This window comes from Lissotriton vulgaris, unplaced genomic scaffold, assembly GCF_964263255.1.
Source record: "Lissotriton vulgaris unplaced genomic scaffold, aLisVul1.2 SCAFFOLD_1851, whole genome shotgun sequence".
NCBI lineage: Eukaryota > Metazoa > Chordata > Amphibia > Caudata > Salamandridae > Lissotriton > Lissotriton vulgaris.
This window is the reverse complement of record NW_028240813.1, coordinates 395,727-410,060: the sequence shown is the minus strand read 5'-3', so window position 1 is coordinate 410,060 and position 14,334 is coordinate 395,727. Positions and strand designations below refer to the sequence as shown.

The 14,334-nt window shown below is 39.7% G+C and overlaps 10 non-coding genes across 10 annotated transcripts; all 10 read left to right on the top strand.

Annotated features, from left to right (window-relative positions):
• The first annotated feature begins 525 nt into the window (after positions 1-525).
• Positions 526-597, top strand: TRNAP-UGG (transfer RNA proline (anticodon UGG)). Its single transcript has one exon. It is a non-coding gene; the product is annotated as a tRNA-Pro (tRNA).
• Positions 598-897: 300 nt separating this feature from the next.
• On the top strand, positions 898-970 carry TRNAV-CAC (transfer RNA valine (anticodon CAC)). The gene has a single exon. It is a non-coding gene; the product is annotated as a tRNA-Val (tRNA).
• Positions 971-3,124: 2,154 nt separating this feature from the next.
• TRNAP-UGG (transfer RNA proline (anticodon UGG)) lies at positions 3,125-3,196 on the top strand. The gene has a single exon. It is a non-coding gene; the product is annotated as a tRNA-Pro (tRNA).
• Positions 3,197-3,496: 300 nt separating this feature from the next.
• TRNAV-CAC (transfer RNA valine (anticodon CAC)) lies at positions 3,497-3,569 on the top strand. The gene has a single exon. It is a non-coding gene; the product is annotated as a tRNA-Val (tRNA).
• Positions 3,570-5,743: 2,174 nt separating this feature from the next.
• TRNAP-UGG (transfer RNA proline (anticodon UGG)) lies at positions 5,744-5,815 on the top strand. Its single transcript has one exon. It is a non-coding gene; the product is annotated as a tRNA-Pro (tRNA).
• A 2,488-nt stretch (positions 5,816-8,303) lies between these two features.
• Positions 8,304-8,375, top strand: TRNAP-UGG (transfer RNA proline (anticodon UGG)). Its single transcript has one exon. It is a non-coding gene; the product is annotated as a tRNA-Pro (tRNA).
• A 300-nt stretch (positions 8,376-8,675) lies between these two features.
• TRNAV-CAC (transfer RNA valine (anticodon CAC)) lies at positions 8,676-8,748 on the top strand. Its single transcript has one exon. It is a non-coding gene; the product is annotated as a tRNA-Val (tRNA).
• Positions 8,749-10,891: 2,143 nt separating this feature from the next.
• On the top strand, positions 10,892-10,963 carry TRNAP-UGG (transfer RNA proline (anticodon UGG)). Its single transcript has one exon. It is a non-coding gene; the product is annotated as a tRNA-Pro (tRNA).
• Positions 10,964-11,263: 300 nt separating this feature from the next.
• Positions 11,264-11,336, top strand: TRNAV-CAC (transfer RNA valine (anticodon CAC)). The gene has a single exon. It is a non-coding gene; the product is annotated as a tRNA-Val (tRNA).
• Positions 11,337-13,550: 2,214 nt separating this feature from the next.
• TRNAP-UGG (transfer RNA proline (anticodon UGG)) lies at positions 13,551-13,622 on the top strand. The gene has a single exon. It is a non-coding gene; the product is annotated as a tRNA-Pro (tRNA).
• Positions 13,623-14,334: the final 712 nt, after the last annotated feature.

The following is a 14,334-nucleotide window of genomic DNA, read 5'->3' as shown; positions in this document are numbered from 1 at the left end:
GCTGATTGAGCGGATTAGCACATGTACTTCTCATTTTTGGAAGGTATTGCTTAGCTTGCTACCAGCAGCTCAGTTATGTTATGATGTTAGAGGCTTGCAAGGAATGCTTTAGTCCTGCATTAGGCAGTTTTTATTGCTACTTGCATTCAAGGGAAAGATAATTAGCCAGAATCTGTGGCCCAGTTATTCAGCTTGGCATTCCGATTTGCACAAAGGGAATAAGCATTTGAGAAAAAATGCAACATGTGTTTCTTATGTTGTTATGAACAGCTTTTTATTCTTTCTCTTTAGGGTCTAGCCACTGCAGAAATAGATAAATAAGTGCTGACTTCCTGTAAGACGTGTCCAATGCTGGGACAAAATAAAAGGGGACACTTATAAATGATAGTGATATCATTTGAGAAAGGGTAAGTTGACACTGAATTTCATGTGTATTCACAGACCAAGCATGAAAAAGTCCCCAGCATGATCTTCATTGCGTGCTTAGAGCTGGTATTAGCTTTTCAGAGGTGCGGGTCTTTCGAAGGCTCGTTGGTCTAGGGGTATGATTCTCGCTTTGGGTGCGAGAGGTCCCGGGTTCAAATCCCGGATGAGCCCTTTCATTGGTGCTTTTTTAAAGTAGCATTGAAGTATGCATTTCAAAGCCAATATCAATTTTCTCTTTGCAGTAGTGGATGAATATTTGCTAGAGTCTCATGCTTTTAACCTTGCCCTGCCTGAGCAAATAGGAAACATTTCTCTTTAAGCATTTTGCAAAAATGCTGAACTTGCATGGCATATACAAGCGTTCAGCTAGGGCTGTCTGGGAAGGTTGCATGAAAGAAATCTAAAACCAGAGGCCCTTGGAATAGCCTGTTTTGAGAAGTTTCATCACAGAAGAATCAACTGTAGACATCTGTTTCTGTAGTGTAGTGGTTATCATGTTTGCCTCACACGCGAAAGGTCCCCGGTTCGAAACCGGGCAGAAACAGTTGTTATATTGTCTTGGCTGCAATGTTGAGAGGTGCCGTTTTGCCATGAAATTGTCCAGGCCCTGAAGATGGTTTCATGCAGACTCGTTCCAAGAAAGTGAATTCTCTTAAAAACACTAAAGTAATTGGCATGTGGATGTATCTGTTGATTCACAGACCTCGCTTTGAAAAGAGCCCTGCATTCTGTTCATTGCTCACCTAGAACATGCATTAACTTTGGGAATTGTTGGCACCAACAGGCATCTTAGTTTAGTGGAGTGTTTCTGGTGTTTAAGTGCAGAAGCCCTGGGCTCAATTCCTCGGTGACCCTTCTCAAGGTGATGATACAAATGCATCGTCACCTTTACGTTTAATGACAGAATTGTTTATTTCTATTTGGTGGTGTATGAATGCTTGCAATAGTATGTTGATTTTTTCTAGCCTTGAATGAATAAAAGCAAATCACTCCTCTTTATGTATTTTTCTAATACATTGATATTTGCATCTCCTTTCCTAGCCTGCATTTTTCACTATCTTACAGGCTGTATATAATAAGTATCAATTCAGGGGCCCTTCTTCTACTCAATTCACAACTGTTCTATCCCGGCATTGATAAGCAATCTACATCTGCTTTTGTTGTATATTGGTTATCATGTTTACCTGACGTGTGAAAGCCCCATGTTTGACAGTGCGCGTTAATAAAGAGACCAATGATTTTTATTAAAAGTTGTCATGTGTTTTTGTTACCTTGCACCGGCCAAAAAGTGCCGGAAATGACTTCATTTGCAGTCACTTGAAAAGTAGGGATTCTCAAATAAATGGTAAGAGGTTGGAACAAATCTAAAGGAATGCATGGCATATCTATATGTATGTGTACGCAGGTATCCATATATAAAGATAGATAGATAGATAGATAGATAGATAGATAGATAGATAGATAGATAGATAGATAGATAGATAGATAGATAGATAGATAGATAGATAGATAGATAGATAGATAGATAGATAGATAGATAGATAGATAGATAGATAGATAGATAGATAGATAGATAGATAGATATTGGGAGAGAGAGAGCGTTAATATAAACTGAGACTTTATTTTCCATCAAGCTGTCTTTCCTTTCCTTCAGGAGCAGAATGTTCTGATCATCAGCGCTCCAGAATCTAGTGCTTGGTTGGCAAGCATCACACATTGTGATGTGTTAGCTAAGAGTTCCATGTCGTTCAGACTCATATATTCCTCTGTAGTTGTACCTTGGGGATTCAACAAAATGTGGCATCATAAGCAGCATTCTACTGCCATAGACTGGGCGGAAAAAACATTTAGAATTTCACTGAAAAAGAAAAAAAGCATACTTAGGCAGAGCTTTCTGGACAGTAAGACCATTAGAGTAAGTGATGAATAAGCACTGCTTTTGTTAATTTACATAGGCAGAACAGAGACTGCTGGGAAAAGCCTGAAATTAAAGGCACAGAAAATGCCTGCTTCTGGATAGAACACTGAGAAGGGTTGAAAGTTTTTTTCTGACCCTGGCCACTCTTACAAGCAATCCTATGATAGTCAGAAGGACCCACCCTAAAAAGGAAGGGACAGCCATTTGGACCCTTTCCACCTTTTCTATATCTCGCCTGATCGAGCCTGATCGAGCGCTGATTGAGCGGATTAGCACATGTACTTCTCATTTTGGGAAGGTATTGCTTAGCTTGCTACCAGCAGCTCAGTTATGTTATGATGTTAGAGGCTTGCAAGGAATGCTCTAGTCCTGCATTAGGCAGTTTTTATTGCTACTTGCATTCAAGGGAAAGATAATTAGCCAGAATCTGTGACCCAGTTATTCAGCTTGGCATTCCGATTTGCACAAAGGGAATAAGCATTTGAGAAAAAATGCAACATGTGTTTCTTATGTTGTTATGAACAGCTTTTTATTCTTTCTCTTTAGGGTCTAGCCACTGCAGAAATAGATAAATAAGTGCTGACTTCCTGTAAGACGTGTCCAATGCTGGGACAAAATAAAAGGGGACACTTATAAATGATAGTGATATCATTTGAGAAAGGGTAAGTTGACACTGAATTTCATGTGTATTCACAGACCAAGCATGAAAAAGTCCCCAGCATGATCTTCATTGCGTGCTTAGAGCTGGTATTAGCTTTTCAGAGGTGCGGGTCTTTCGAAGGCTCGTTGGTCTAGGGGTATGATTCTCGCTTTGGGTGCGAGAGGTCCCGGGTTCAAATCCCGGATGAGCCCTATCATTGGTGCTTTTTTAAAGTAGTATTGAAGTATGCATTTCAAAGCCAATATCAATTTTCTCTTTGCAGTAGTGGATGAATATTTGCTAGAGTCTCATGCTTTTAACCTTGCCCTGCCTGAGCAAATAGGAAACATTTCTCTTTAAGCATTTTGCAAAAATGCTGAACTTGCATGGCATATACAAGCGTTCAGCTAGGGCTGTCTGGGAAGGTTGCATGAAAGAAATCTAAAACCAGAGGCCCTTGGAATAGCCTGTTTTGAGAAGTTTCATCACAGAAGAATCAACTGTAGACATCTGTTTCTGTAGTGTAGTGGTTATCACGTTTGCCTCACACGCGAAAGGTCCCCGGTTCGAAACCGGGCAGAAACAGTTGTTATATTGTCTTGGCTGCAATGTTGAGAGGTGCCGTTTTGCCATGAAATTGTCCAGGCCCTGAAGATGGTTTCATGCAGACTCGTTCCAAGAAAGTGAATTCTCTTAAAAACACTAAAGTAATTGGCATGTGGATGTATCTGTTGATTCACAGACCTCGCTTTGAAAAGAGCCCTGCATTCTGTTCATTGCTCACCTAGAACATGCATTAACTTTGGGAATTGTTGGCACCAACAGGCATCTTAGTTTAGTGGAGTGTTTCTGGTGTTTAAGTGCAGAAGCCCTGGGCTCAATTCCTCGGTGACCCTTCTCAAGGTGATGATACAAATGCATCGTCACCTTTACGTTTAATGACAGAATTGTTTATTTCTATTTGGTGGTGTATGAATGCTTGCAATAGTATGTTGATTTTTTCTAGCCTTGAATGAATAAAAGCAAATCACTCCTCTTTATGTATTTTTCTAATACATTGATATTTGCATCTCCTTTCCTAGCCTGCATTTTTCACTATCTTACAGGCTGTATATAATAAGTATCAATTCAGGGGCCCTTCTTCTACTCAATTCACAACTGTTCTATCCCGGCATTGATAAGCAATCTACATCTGCTTCTGTTGTATATTGGTTATCATGTTTACCTGACATGTGAAAGCCCCATGTTTGACAGTGCGCGTTAATAAAGAGACCAATGATTTTTATTAAAAGTTGTCATGTGTTTTTGTTACCTTGCACCGGCCAAAAAGTGCCGGAAATGACTTCATTTGCAGTCACTTGAAAAGTAGGGATTCTCAAATAAATGGTAAGAGGTTGGAACAAATCTAAAGGAATGCATGGCATATCTATATGTATGTGTACGCAGGTATCCATATATAAAGATAGATAGATAGATAGATAGATAGATAGATAGATAGATAGATAGATAGATAGATAGATAGATAGATAGATAGATAGATAGATAGATAGATAGATAGATAGATAGATAGATAGATAGATAGATAGATAGATAGATAGATAGATAGATAGATAGATAGATAGATAGATAGATAGATAGATAGATATTGGGAGAGAGAGAGCGTTAATATAAACTGAGACTTTATTTTCCATCAAGCTGTCTTTCCTTTCCTTCAGGAGCAGAATGTTCTGATCATCAGCGCTCCAGAATCTAGTGCTTGGTTGGCAAGCATCACACATTGTGATGTGTTAGCTAAGAGTTCCATGTCGTTCAGACTCATATATTCCTCTGTAGTTGTACCTTGGTGATTCAACAAAATGTGGCATCATAAGCAGCATTCTACTGCCATAGACTGGGCGGAAAAAACATTTAGAATTTCACTGAAAAAGAAAAAAAGCATACTTAGGCAGAGCTTTCTGGACAGTAAGGCCATTAGAGTAAGTGATGAATAAGCACTGCTTTTGTTAATTTACATAGGCAGAACAGAGACTGCTGGGAAAAGCCTGAAATTAAAGGCACAGAAAATGCCTGCTTCTGGATAGAACACTGAGAAGGTTTGAAAGTTTTTTTCTGACCCTGGCCACTCTTACAAGCAATCCTATGATAGTCAGAAGGACCCACCCTAAAAAGGAAGGGACAGCCATTTGGACCCTTTCCACCTTTTCTATATCTCGCCTGATCGAGCCTGATCGAGCGCTGATTGAGCGGATTAGCACATGTACTTCTCATTTTGGGAAGGTATTGCTTAGCTTGCTACCAGCAGCTCAGTTATGTTATGATGTTAGAGGCTTGCAAGGAATGCTCTAGTCCTGCATTAGGCAGTTTTTATTGCTACTTGCATTCAAGGGAAAGATAATTAGCCAGAATCTGTGACCCAGTTATTCAGCTTGGCATTCCGATTTGCACAAAGGGAATAAGCATTTGAGAAAAAATGCAACATGTGTTTCTTATGTTGTTATGAACAGCTTTTTATTCTTTCTCTTTAGGGTCTAGCCACTGCAGAAATAGATAAATAAGTGCTGACTTCCTGTAAGACGTGTCCAATGCTGGGACAAAATAAAAGGGGACACTTATAAATGATAGTGATATCATTTGAGAAAGGGTAAGTTGACACTGAATTTCATGTGTATTCACAGACCAAGCATGAAAAAGTCCCCAGCATGATCTTCATTGCGTGCTTAGAGCTGGTATTAGCTTTTCAGAGGTGAGGGTCATTCGAAGGCTCGTTGGTCTAGGGGTATGATTCTCGCTTTGGGTGCGAGAGGTCCCGGGTTCAAATCCCGGACGAGCCCTTTCATTGGTGCTTTTTTAAAGTAGTATTGAATTATGCATTTCAAAGCCAATATCAATTTTCTCTTTGCAGTAGTGGATGAATATTTGCTAGAGTCTCATGCTTTTAACCTTGCCCTGCCTGAGCAAATAGGAAACATTTCTCTTTAAGCATTTTGCAAAAATGCTGAACTTGCATGGCATATACAAGCGTTCAGCTAGGGCTGTCTGGGAAGGTTGCATGAAAGAAATCTAAAACCAGAGGCCCTTGGAATAGCCTGTTTTGAGAAGTTTCATCACAGAAGAATCAACTGTAGACATCTGTTTCTGTAGTGTAGTGGTTATCACGTTTGCCTCACACGCGAAAGGTCCCCGGTTTGAAACCGGGCAGAAACAGTTGTTATATTGTCTTGGCTGCAATGTTGAGAGGTGCCGTTTTGCCATGAAATTGTCCAGGCCCTGAAGATGGTTTCATGCAGACTCATTCCAAGAAAGTGAATTCTCTTAAAAACACTAAAGTAATTGGCATGTGGATGTATCTGTTGATTCACAGACCTCGCTTTCATAAGAGCCCTGCATTCTGTTCATTGCTCACCTAGAACATGCATTAACTTTGGGAATTGTTGGCACCAACAGGCATCTTAGTTTAGTGGAGTGTTTCTGGTGTTTAAGTGCAGAAGCCCTGGGCTCAATTCCTCGGTGACCCTTCTCAAGGTGATGATACAAATGCATCGTCACCTTTACGTTTAATGTCAGAATTGTTTATTTCTATTTGGTGGTGTATGAATGCTTGCAATAGTATGTTGATTTTTTCTAGCCTTGAATGAATAAAAGCAAATCACTCCTCTTTATGTATTTTTCTAATACATTGATATTTGCATCTCCTTTCCTAGCCTGCATTTTTCACTATCTTACAGGCTGTATATAATAAGTATCAATCCAGGGGCCCTTCTATTACTCAATTCACAACTATTCTATCCTGGCATTGATAAGCAATCTACATCTGCTTCTGTTGTGTATTGGTTATCATGTTTACCTGACGTGTGAAAGCCCCATGTTTGACAGTGCGCGTTAATAAAGAGACCAATGATTTGTATTAAAAGTTGGCATGTGTTTTTGTTACCTTGCACCGGCCAAAAGGTGCCGGAAATGACTTCATTTGCAGTCACTTGAAAAGTAGGGATTCTCAAATAAATGGTAAGAGGTTGGAACAAATCTAAAGGAATGCATGGCATATCTATATGTATGTGTACGCAGGTATCCATATATAAAGATAGATAGATAGATAGATAGATAGATAGATAGATAGATAGATAGATAGATAGATAGATAGATAGATAGATAGATAGATAGATAGATAGATAGATAGATAGATAGATAGATAGATAGATAGATATTGGGAGAGAGAGAGCGTTAATATAAACTGAGACTTTATTTTCCATCAAGCTGTCTTTCCTTTCCTTCAGGAGCAGAATGTTCTGATCATCAGCGCTCCAGAATCTAGTGCTTGGTTGGCAAGCATCACACATTGTGATGTGTTAGCTAAGAGTTCCATGTCGTTCAGACTCATATATTCCTCTGTAGTTGTACCTTGGTGATTCAACAAAATGTGGCATCATAAGCAGCATTCTACTGCCATAGACTGGGCAGAAAAAACATTTAGAATTTCACTGAAAAAGAAAAAAAGCATACTTAGGCAGAGCTTTCTGGACAGTAAGGACATTAGAGTAAGTGATGAATAAGCACTGCTTTTGTTAATTTACATAGGCAGAACAGAGACTGCTGGGAAAAGCCTGAAATTAAAGGCACAGAACATGCCTGCTTCTGGATAGAACACTAAGAAGGGTTGAAAGTTTTTTCTCTGACCCTGGCCACTCTTACAAGCAATCCTATGATAGTCAGAAGGACCCACCCTAAAAAGGAAGGGACAGCCATTTGGACCCTTTCCACCTTTTCTATATCTCGCCTGATCGAGCCTGATCGAGCGCTGATTGAGCGGATTAGCACATGTACTTCTCATTTTTGGAAGGTATTGCTTAGCTTGCTACCAGCAGCTCAGTTATGTTATGATGTTAGAGGCTTGCAAGGAATGCTTTAGTCCTGCATTAGGCAGTTTTTATTGCTACTTGCATTCAAGGGAAAGATAATTAGCCAGAATCTGTGGCCCAGTTATTCAGCTTGGCATTCCGATTTGCACAAAGGGAATAAGCATTAGAGAAAAAATGCAACATGTGTTTCTTATGTTGTTATGAACAGCTTTTTATTCTTTCTCTTTAGGGTCTAGCCACTGCAGAAATAGATAAATAAGTGCTGACTTCCTGTAAGACGTGTCCAATGCTGGGACAAAATAAAAGGGGACACTTATAAATGATAGTGATATCATTTGAGAAAGGGTAAGTTGACACTGAATTTCATGTGTATTCACAGACCAAGCATGAAAAAGTCCCCAGCATGATCTTCATTGCGTGCTTAGAGCTGGTATTAGCTTTTCAGAGGTGCGGGTCTTTCGAAGGCTCGTTGGTCTAGGGGTATGATTCTCGCTTTGGGTGCGAGAGGTCCCGGGTTCAAATCCCGGATGAGCCCTTTCATTGGTGCTTTTTTAAAGTAGTATTGAAGTATGCATTTCAAAGCCAATATCAATTTTCTCTTTGCAGTAGTGGATGAATATTTGCTAGAGTCTCATGCTTTTAACCTTGCCCTGCCTGAGCAAATAGGAAACATTTCTCTTTAAGCATTTTGCAAAAATGCTGAACTTGCATGGCATATACAAGCGTTCAGCTAGGGCTGTCTGGGAAGGTTGCATGAAAGAAATCTAAAACCAGAGGCCCTTGGAATAGCCTGTTTTGAGAAGTTTCATCACAGAAGAATCAACTGTAGACATCTGTTTCTGTAGTGTAGTGGTTATCACGTTTGCCTCACACGCGAAAGGTCCCCGGTTCGAAACCGGGCAGAAACAGTTGTTATATTGTCTTGGCTGCAATGTTGAGAGGTGCCGTTTTGCCATGAAATTGTCCAGGCCCTGAAGATGGTTTCATGCAGACTCGTTCCAAGAAAGTGAATTCTCTTAAAAACACTAAAGTAATTGGCATGTGGATGTATCTGTTGATTCACAGACCTCGCTTTGAAAAGAGCCCTGCATTCTGTTCATTGCTCACCTAGAACATGCATTAACTTTGGGAATTGTTGGCACCAACAGGCATCTTAGTTTAGTGGAGTGTTTCTGGTGTTTAAGTGCAGAAGCCCTGGGCTCAATTCCTCGGTGACCCTTCTCAAGGTGATGATACAAATGCATCGTCACCTTTACGTTTAATGACAGAATTGTTTATTTCTATTTGGTGGTGTATGAATGCTTGCAATAGTATGTTGATTTTTTCTAGCCTTGAATGAATAAAAGCAAATCACTCCTCTTTATGTATTTTTCTAATACATTGATATTTGCATCTCCTTTCCTAGCCTGCATTTTTCACTATCTTACCGGCTGTATATAATAAGTATCAATTCAGGGGCCCTTCTTCTACTCAATTCACAACTGTTCTATCCCGGCATTGATAAGCAATCTACATCTGCTTCTGTTGTATATTGGTTATCATGTTTACCTGACGTGTGAAAGCCCCATGTTTGACAGTGCGCGTTAATAAAGAGACCAATGATTTTTATTAAAAGTTGTCATGTGTTTTTGTTACCTTGCACCGGCCAAAAAGTGCCGGAAATGACTTCATTTGCAGTCACTTGAAAAGTAGGGATTCTCAAATAAATGGTAAGAGGTTGGAACAAATCTAAAGGAATGCATGGCATATCTATATGTATGTGTACGCAGGTATCCATATATAAAGATCGATAGATAGATAGATAGATAGATAGATAGATAGATAGATAGATAGATAGATAGATAGATAGATAGATAGATAGATAGATAGATAGATAGATAGATAGATAGATAGATAGATAGATAGATAGATAGATAGATAGATAGATAGATAGATATTGGGAGAGAGAGAGCGTTAATATAAACTGAGACTTTATTTTCCATCAAGCTGTCTTTCCTTTCCTTCAGGAGCAGAATGTTCTGATCATCAGCGCTCCAGAATCTAGTGCTTGGTTGGCAAGCATCACACATTGTGATGTGTTAGCTAAGAGTTCCATGTCGTTCAGACTCATATATTCCTCTGTAGTTGTACCTTGGTGATTCAACAAAATGTGGCATCATAAGCAGCATTCTACTGCCATAGACTGGGCAGAAAAAACATTTAGAATTTCACTGAAAAAGAAAAAAAGCATACTTAGGCAGAGCTTTCTGGACAGTAAGGACATTAGAGTAAGTGATGAATAAGCACTGCTTTTGTTAATTTACATAGGCAGAACAGAGACTGCTGGGAAAAGCCTGAAATTAAAGGCACAGAAAATGCCTGCTTCTGGATAGAACACTAAGAAGGGTTGAAAGTTTTTTCTCTGACCCTGGCCACTCTTACAAGCAATCCTATGATAGTCAGAAGGACCCACCCTAAAAAGGAAGGGACAGCCATTTGGACCCTTTCCACCTTTTCTATATCTCGCCTGATCGAGCCTGATCGAGCGCTGATTGAGCGGATTAGCACATGTACTTCTCATTTTTGGAAGGTATTGCTTAGCTTGCTACCAGCAGCTCAGTTATGTTATGATGTTAGAGGCTTGCAAGGAATGCTTTAGTCCTGCATTAGGCAGTTTTTATTGCTACTTGCATTCAAGGGAAAGATAATTAGCCAGAATCTGTGGCCCAGTTATTCAGCTTGGCATTCCGATTTGCACAAAGGGAATAAGCATTAGAGAAAAAATGCAACATGTGTTTCTTATGTTGTTATGAACAGCTTTTTATTCTTTCTCTTTAGGGTCTAGCCACTGCAGAAATAGATAAATAAGTGCTGACTTCCTGTAAGACGTGTCCAATGCTGGGACAAAATAAAAGGGGACACTTATAAATGATAGTGATATCATTTGAGAAAGGGTAAGTTGACACTGAATTTCATGTGTATTCACAGACCAAGCATGAAAAAGTCCCCAGCATGATCTTCATTGCGTGCTTAGAGCTGGTATTAGCTTTTCAGAGGTGCGGGTCTTTCGAAGGCTCGTTGGTCTAGGGGTATGATTCTCGCTTTGGGTGCGAGAGGTCCCGGGTTCAAATCCCGGATGAGCCCTTTCATTGGTGCTTTTTTAAAGTAGTATTGAAGTATGCATTTCAAAGCCAATATCAATTTTCTCTTTGCAGTAGTGGATGAATATTTGCTAGAGTCTCATGCTTTTAACCTTGCCCTGCCTGAGCAAATAGGAAACATTTCTCTTTAAGCATTTTGCAAAAATGCTGAACTTGCATGGCATATACAAGCGTTCAGCTAGGGCTGTCTGGGAAGGTTGCATGAAAGAAATCTAAAACCAGAGGCCCTTGGAATAGCCTGTTTTGAGAAGTTTCATCACAGAAGAATCAACTGTAGACATCTGTTTCTGTAGTGTAGTGGTTATCACGTTTGCCTCACACGCGAAAGGTCCCCGGTTCGAAACCGGGCAGAAACAGTTGTTATATTGTCTTGGCTGCAATGTTGAGAGGTGCCGTTTTGCCATGAAATTGTCCAGGCCCTGAAGATGGTTTCATGCAGACTCGTTCCAAGAAAGTGAATTCTCTTAAAAACACTAAAGTAATTGGCATGTGGATGTATCTGTTGATTCACAGACCTCGCTTTGAAAAGAGCCCTGCATTCTGTTCATTGCTCACCTAGAACATGCATTAACTTTGGGAATTGTTGGCACCAACAGGCATCTTAGTTTAGTGGAGTGTTTCTGGTGTTTAAGTGCAGAAGCCCTGGGCTCAATTCCTCGGTGACCCTTCTCAAGGTGATGATACAAATGCATCGTCACCTTTACGTTTAATGTCAGAATTGTTTATTTCTATTTGGTGGTGTATGAATGCTTGCAATAGTATGTTGATTTTTTCTAGCCTTGAATGAATAAAAGCAAATCACTTCTCTTTATGTATTTTTCTAATACATTGATATTTGCATCTCCTTTCCTAGCCTGCATTTTTCACTATCTTACAGGCTGTATATAATAAGTATCAATTCAGGGGCCCTTCTTCTACTCAATTCACAACTGTTCTATCCCGGCATTGATAAGCAATCTACATCTGCTTTTGTTGTATATTGGTTATCATGTTTACCTGACGTGTGAAAGCCCCATGTTTGACAGTGCGCGTTAATAAAGAGACCAATGATTTTTATTAAAAGTTGTCATGTGTTTTTGTTACCTTGCACCGGCCAAAAAGTGCCGGAAATGACTTCATTTGCAGTCACTTGAAAAGTAGGGATTCTCAAATAAATGGTAAGAGGTTGGAACAAATCTAAAGGAATGCATGGCATATCTATATGTATGTGTACGCAGGTATCCATATATAAAGATAGATAGATAGATAGATAGATAGATAGATAGATAGATAGATAAATAGATAGATAGATAGATAGATAGATAGATAGATAGATAGATAGATAGATAGATAGATAGATAGATAGATAGATAGATAGATAGATAGATAGATAGATAGATAGATAGATAGATAGATAGATAGATAGATAGATAGATAGATAGATAGATAGATAGATAGATAGATAGATAGATAGATAGATATTGGGAGAGAGAGAGCGTTAATATAAACTGAGACTTTATTTTCCATCAAGCTGTCTTTCCTTTCCTTCAGGAGCAGAATGTTCTGATCATCAGCGCTCCAGAATCTAGTGCTTGGTTGGCAAGCATCACACATTGTGATGTGTTAGCTAAGAGTTCCATGTCGTTCAGACTCATATATTCCTCTGTAGTTGTACCTTGGTGATTCAACAAAATGTGGCATCATAAGCAGCATTCTACTGCCATAGACTGGGCGGAAAAAACATTTAGAATTTCACTGAAAAAGAAAAAAAGCATACTTAGGCAGAGCTTTCTGGACAGTAAGGCCATTAGAGTAAGTGATGAATAAGCACTGCTTTTGTTAATTTACATAGGCAGAACAGAGACTGCTGGGAAAAGCCTGAAATTAAAGGCACAGAAAATGCCTGCTTCTGGATAGAACACTGAGAAGGTTTGAAAGTTTTTTTCTGACCCTGGCCACTCTTACAAGCAATCCTATGATAGTCAGAAGGACCCACCCTAAAAAGGAAGGGACAGCCATTTGGACCCTTTCCACCTTTTCTATATCTCGCCTGATCGAGCCTGATCGAGCGCTGATTGAGCGGATTAGCACATGTACTTCTCATTTTGGGAAGGTATTGCTTAGCTTGCTACCAGCAGCTCAGTTATGTTATGATGTTAGAGGCTTGCAAGGAATGCTCTAGTCCTGCATTAGGCAGTTTTTATTGCTACTTGCATTCAAGGGAAAGATAATTAGCCAGAATCTGTGACCCAGTTATTCAGCTTGGCATTCCGATTTGCACAAAGGGAATAAGCATTTGAGAAAAAATGCAACATGTGTTTCTTATGTTGTTATGAACAGCTTTTTATTCTTTCTCTTTAGGGTCCACTGCAGAAATAGATAAATAAGTGCTGACTTCCTGTAAGACGTGTCCAATGCTGGGACAAAATAAAAGGGGACACTTATAAATGATAGTGATATCATTTGAGAAAGGGTAAGTTGACACTGAATTTCATGTGTATTCACAGACCAAGCATGAAAAAGTCCCCAGCATGATCTTCATTGCGTGCTTAGAGCTGGTATTAGCTTTTCAGAGGTGAGGGTCATTCGAAGGCTCGTTGGTCTAGGGGTATGATTCTCGCTTTGGGTGCGAGAGGTCCCGGGTTCAAATCCCGGACGAGCCCTTTCATTGGTGCTTTTTTAAAGTAGTATTGAATTATGCATTTCAAAGCCAATATCAATTTTCTCTTTGCAGTAGTGGATGAATATTTGCTAGAGTCTCATGCTTTTAACCTTGCCCTGCCTGAGCAAATAGGAAACATTTCTCTTTAAGCATTTTGCAAAAATGCTGAACTTGCATGGCATATACAAGCGTTCAGCTAGGGCTGTCTGGGAAGGTTGCATGAAAGAAATCTAAAACCAGAGGCCCTTGGAATAGCCTGTTTTGAGAAGTTTCATCACAGAAGAATCAACTGTAGACATCTGTTTCTGTAGTGTAGTGGTTATCACGTTTGCCTCACACGCGAAAGGTCCCCGGTTTGAAACCGGGCAGAAACAGTTGTTATATTGTCTTGGCTGCAATGTTGAGAGGTGCCGTTTTGCCATGAAATTGTCCAGGCCCTGAAGATGGTTTCATGCAGACTCATTCCAAGAAAGTGAATTCTCTTAAAAACACTAAAGTAATTGGCATGTGGATGTATCTGTTGATTCACAGACCTCGCTTTCATAAGAGCCCTGCATTCTGTTCATTGCTCACCTAGAACATGCATTAACTTTGGGAATTGTTGGCACCAACAGGCATCTTAGTTTAGTGGAGTGTTTCTGGTGTTTAAGTGCAGAAGCCCTGGGCTCAATTCCTCGGTGACCCTTCTCAAGGTGATGATACAAATGCATCGT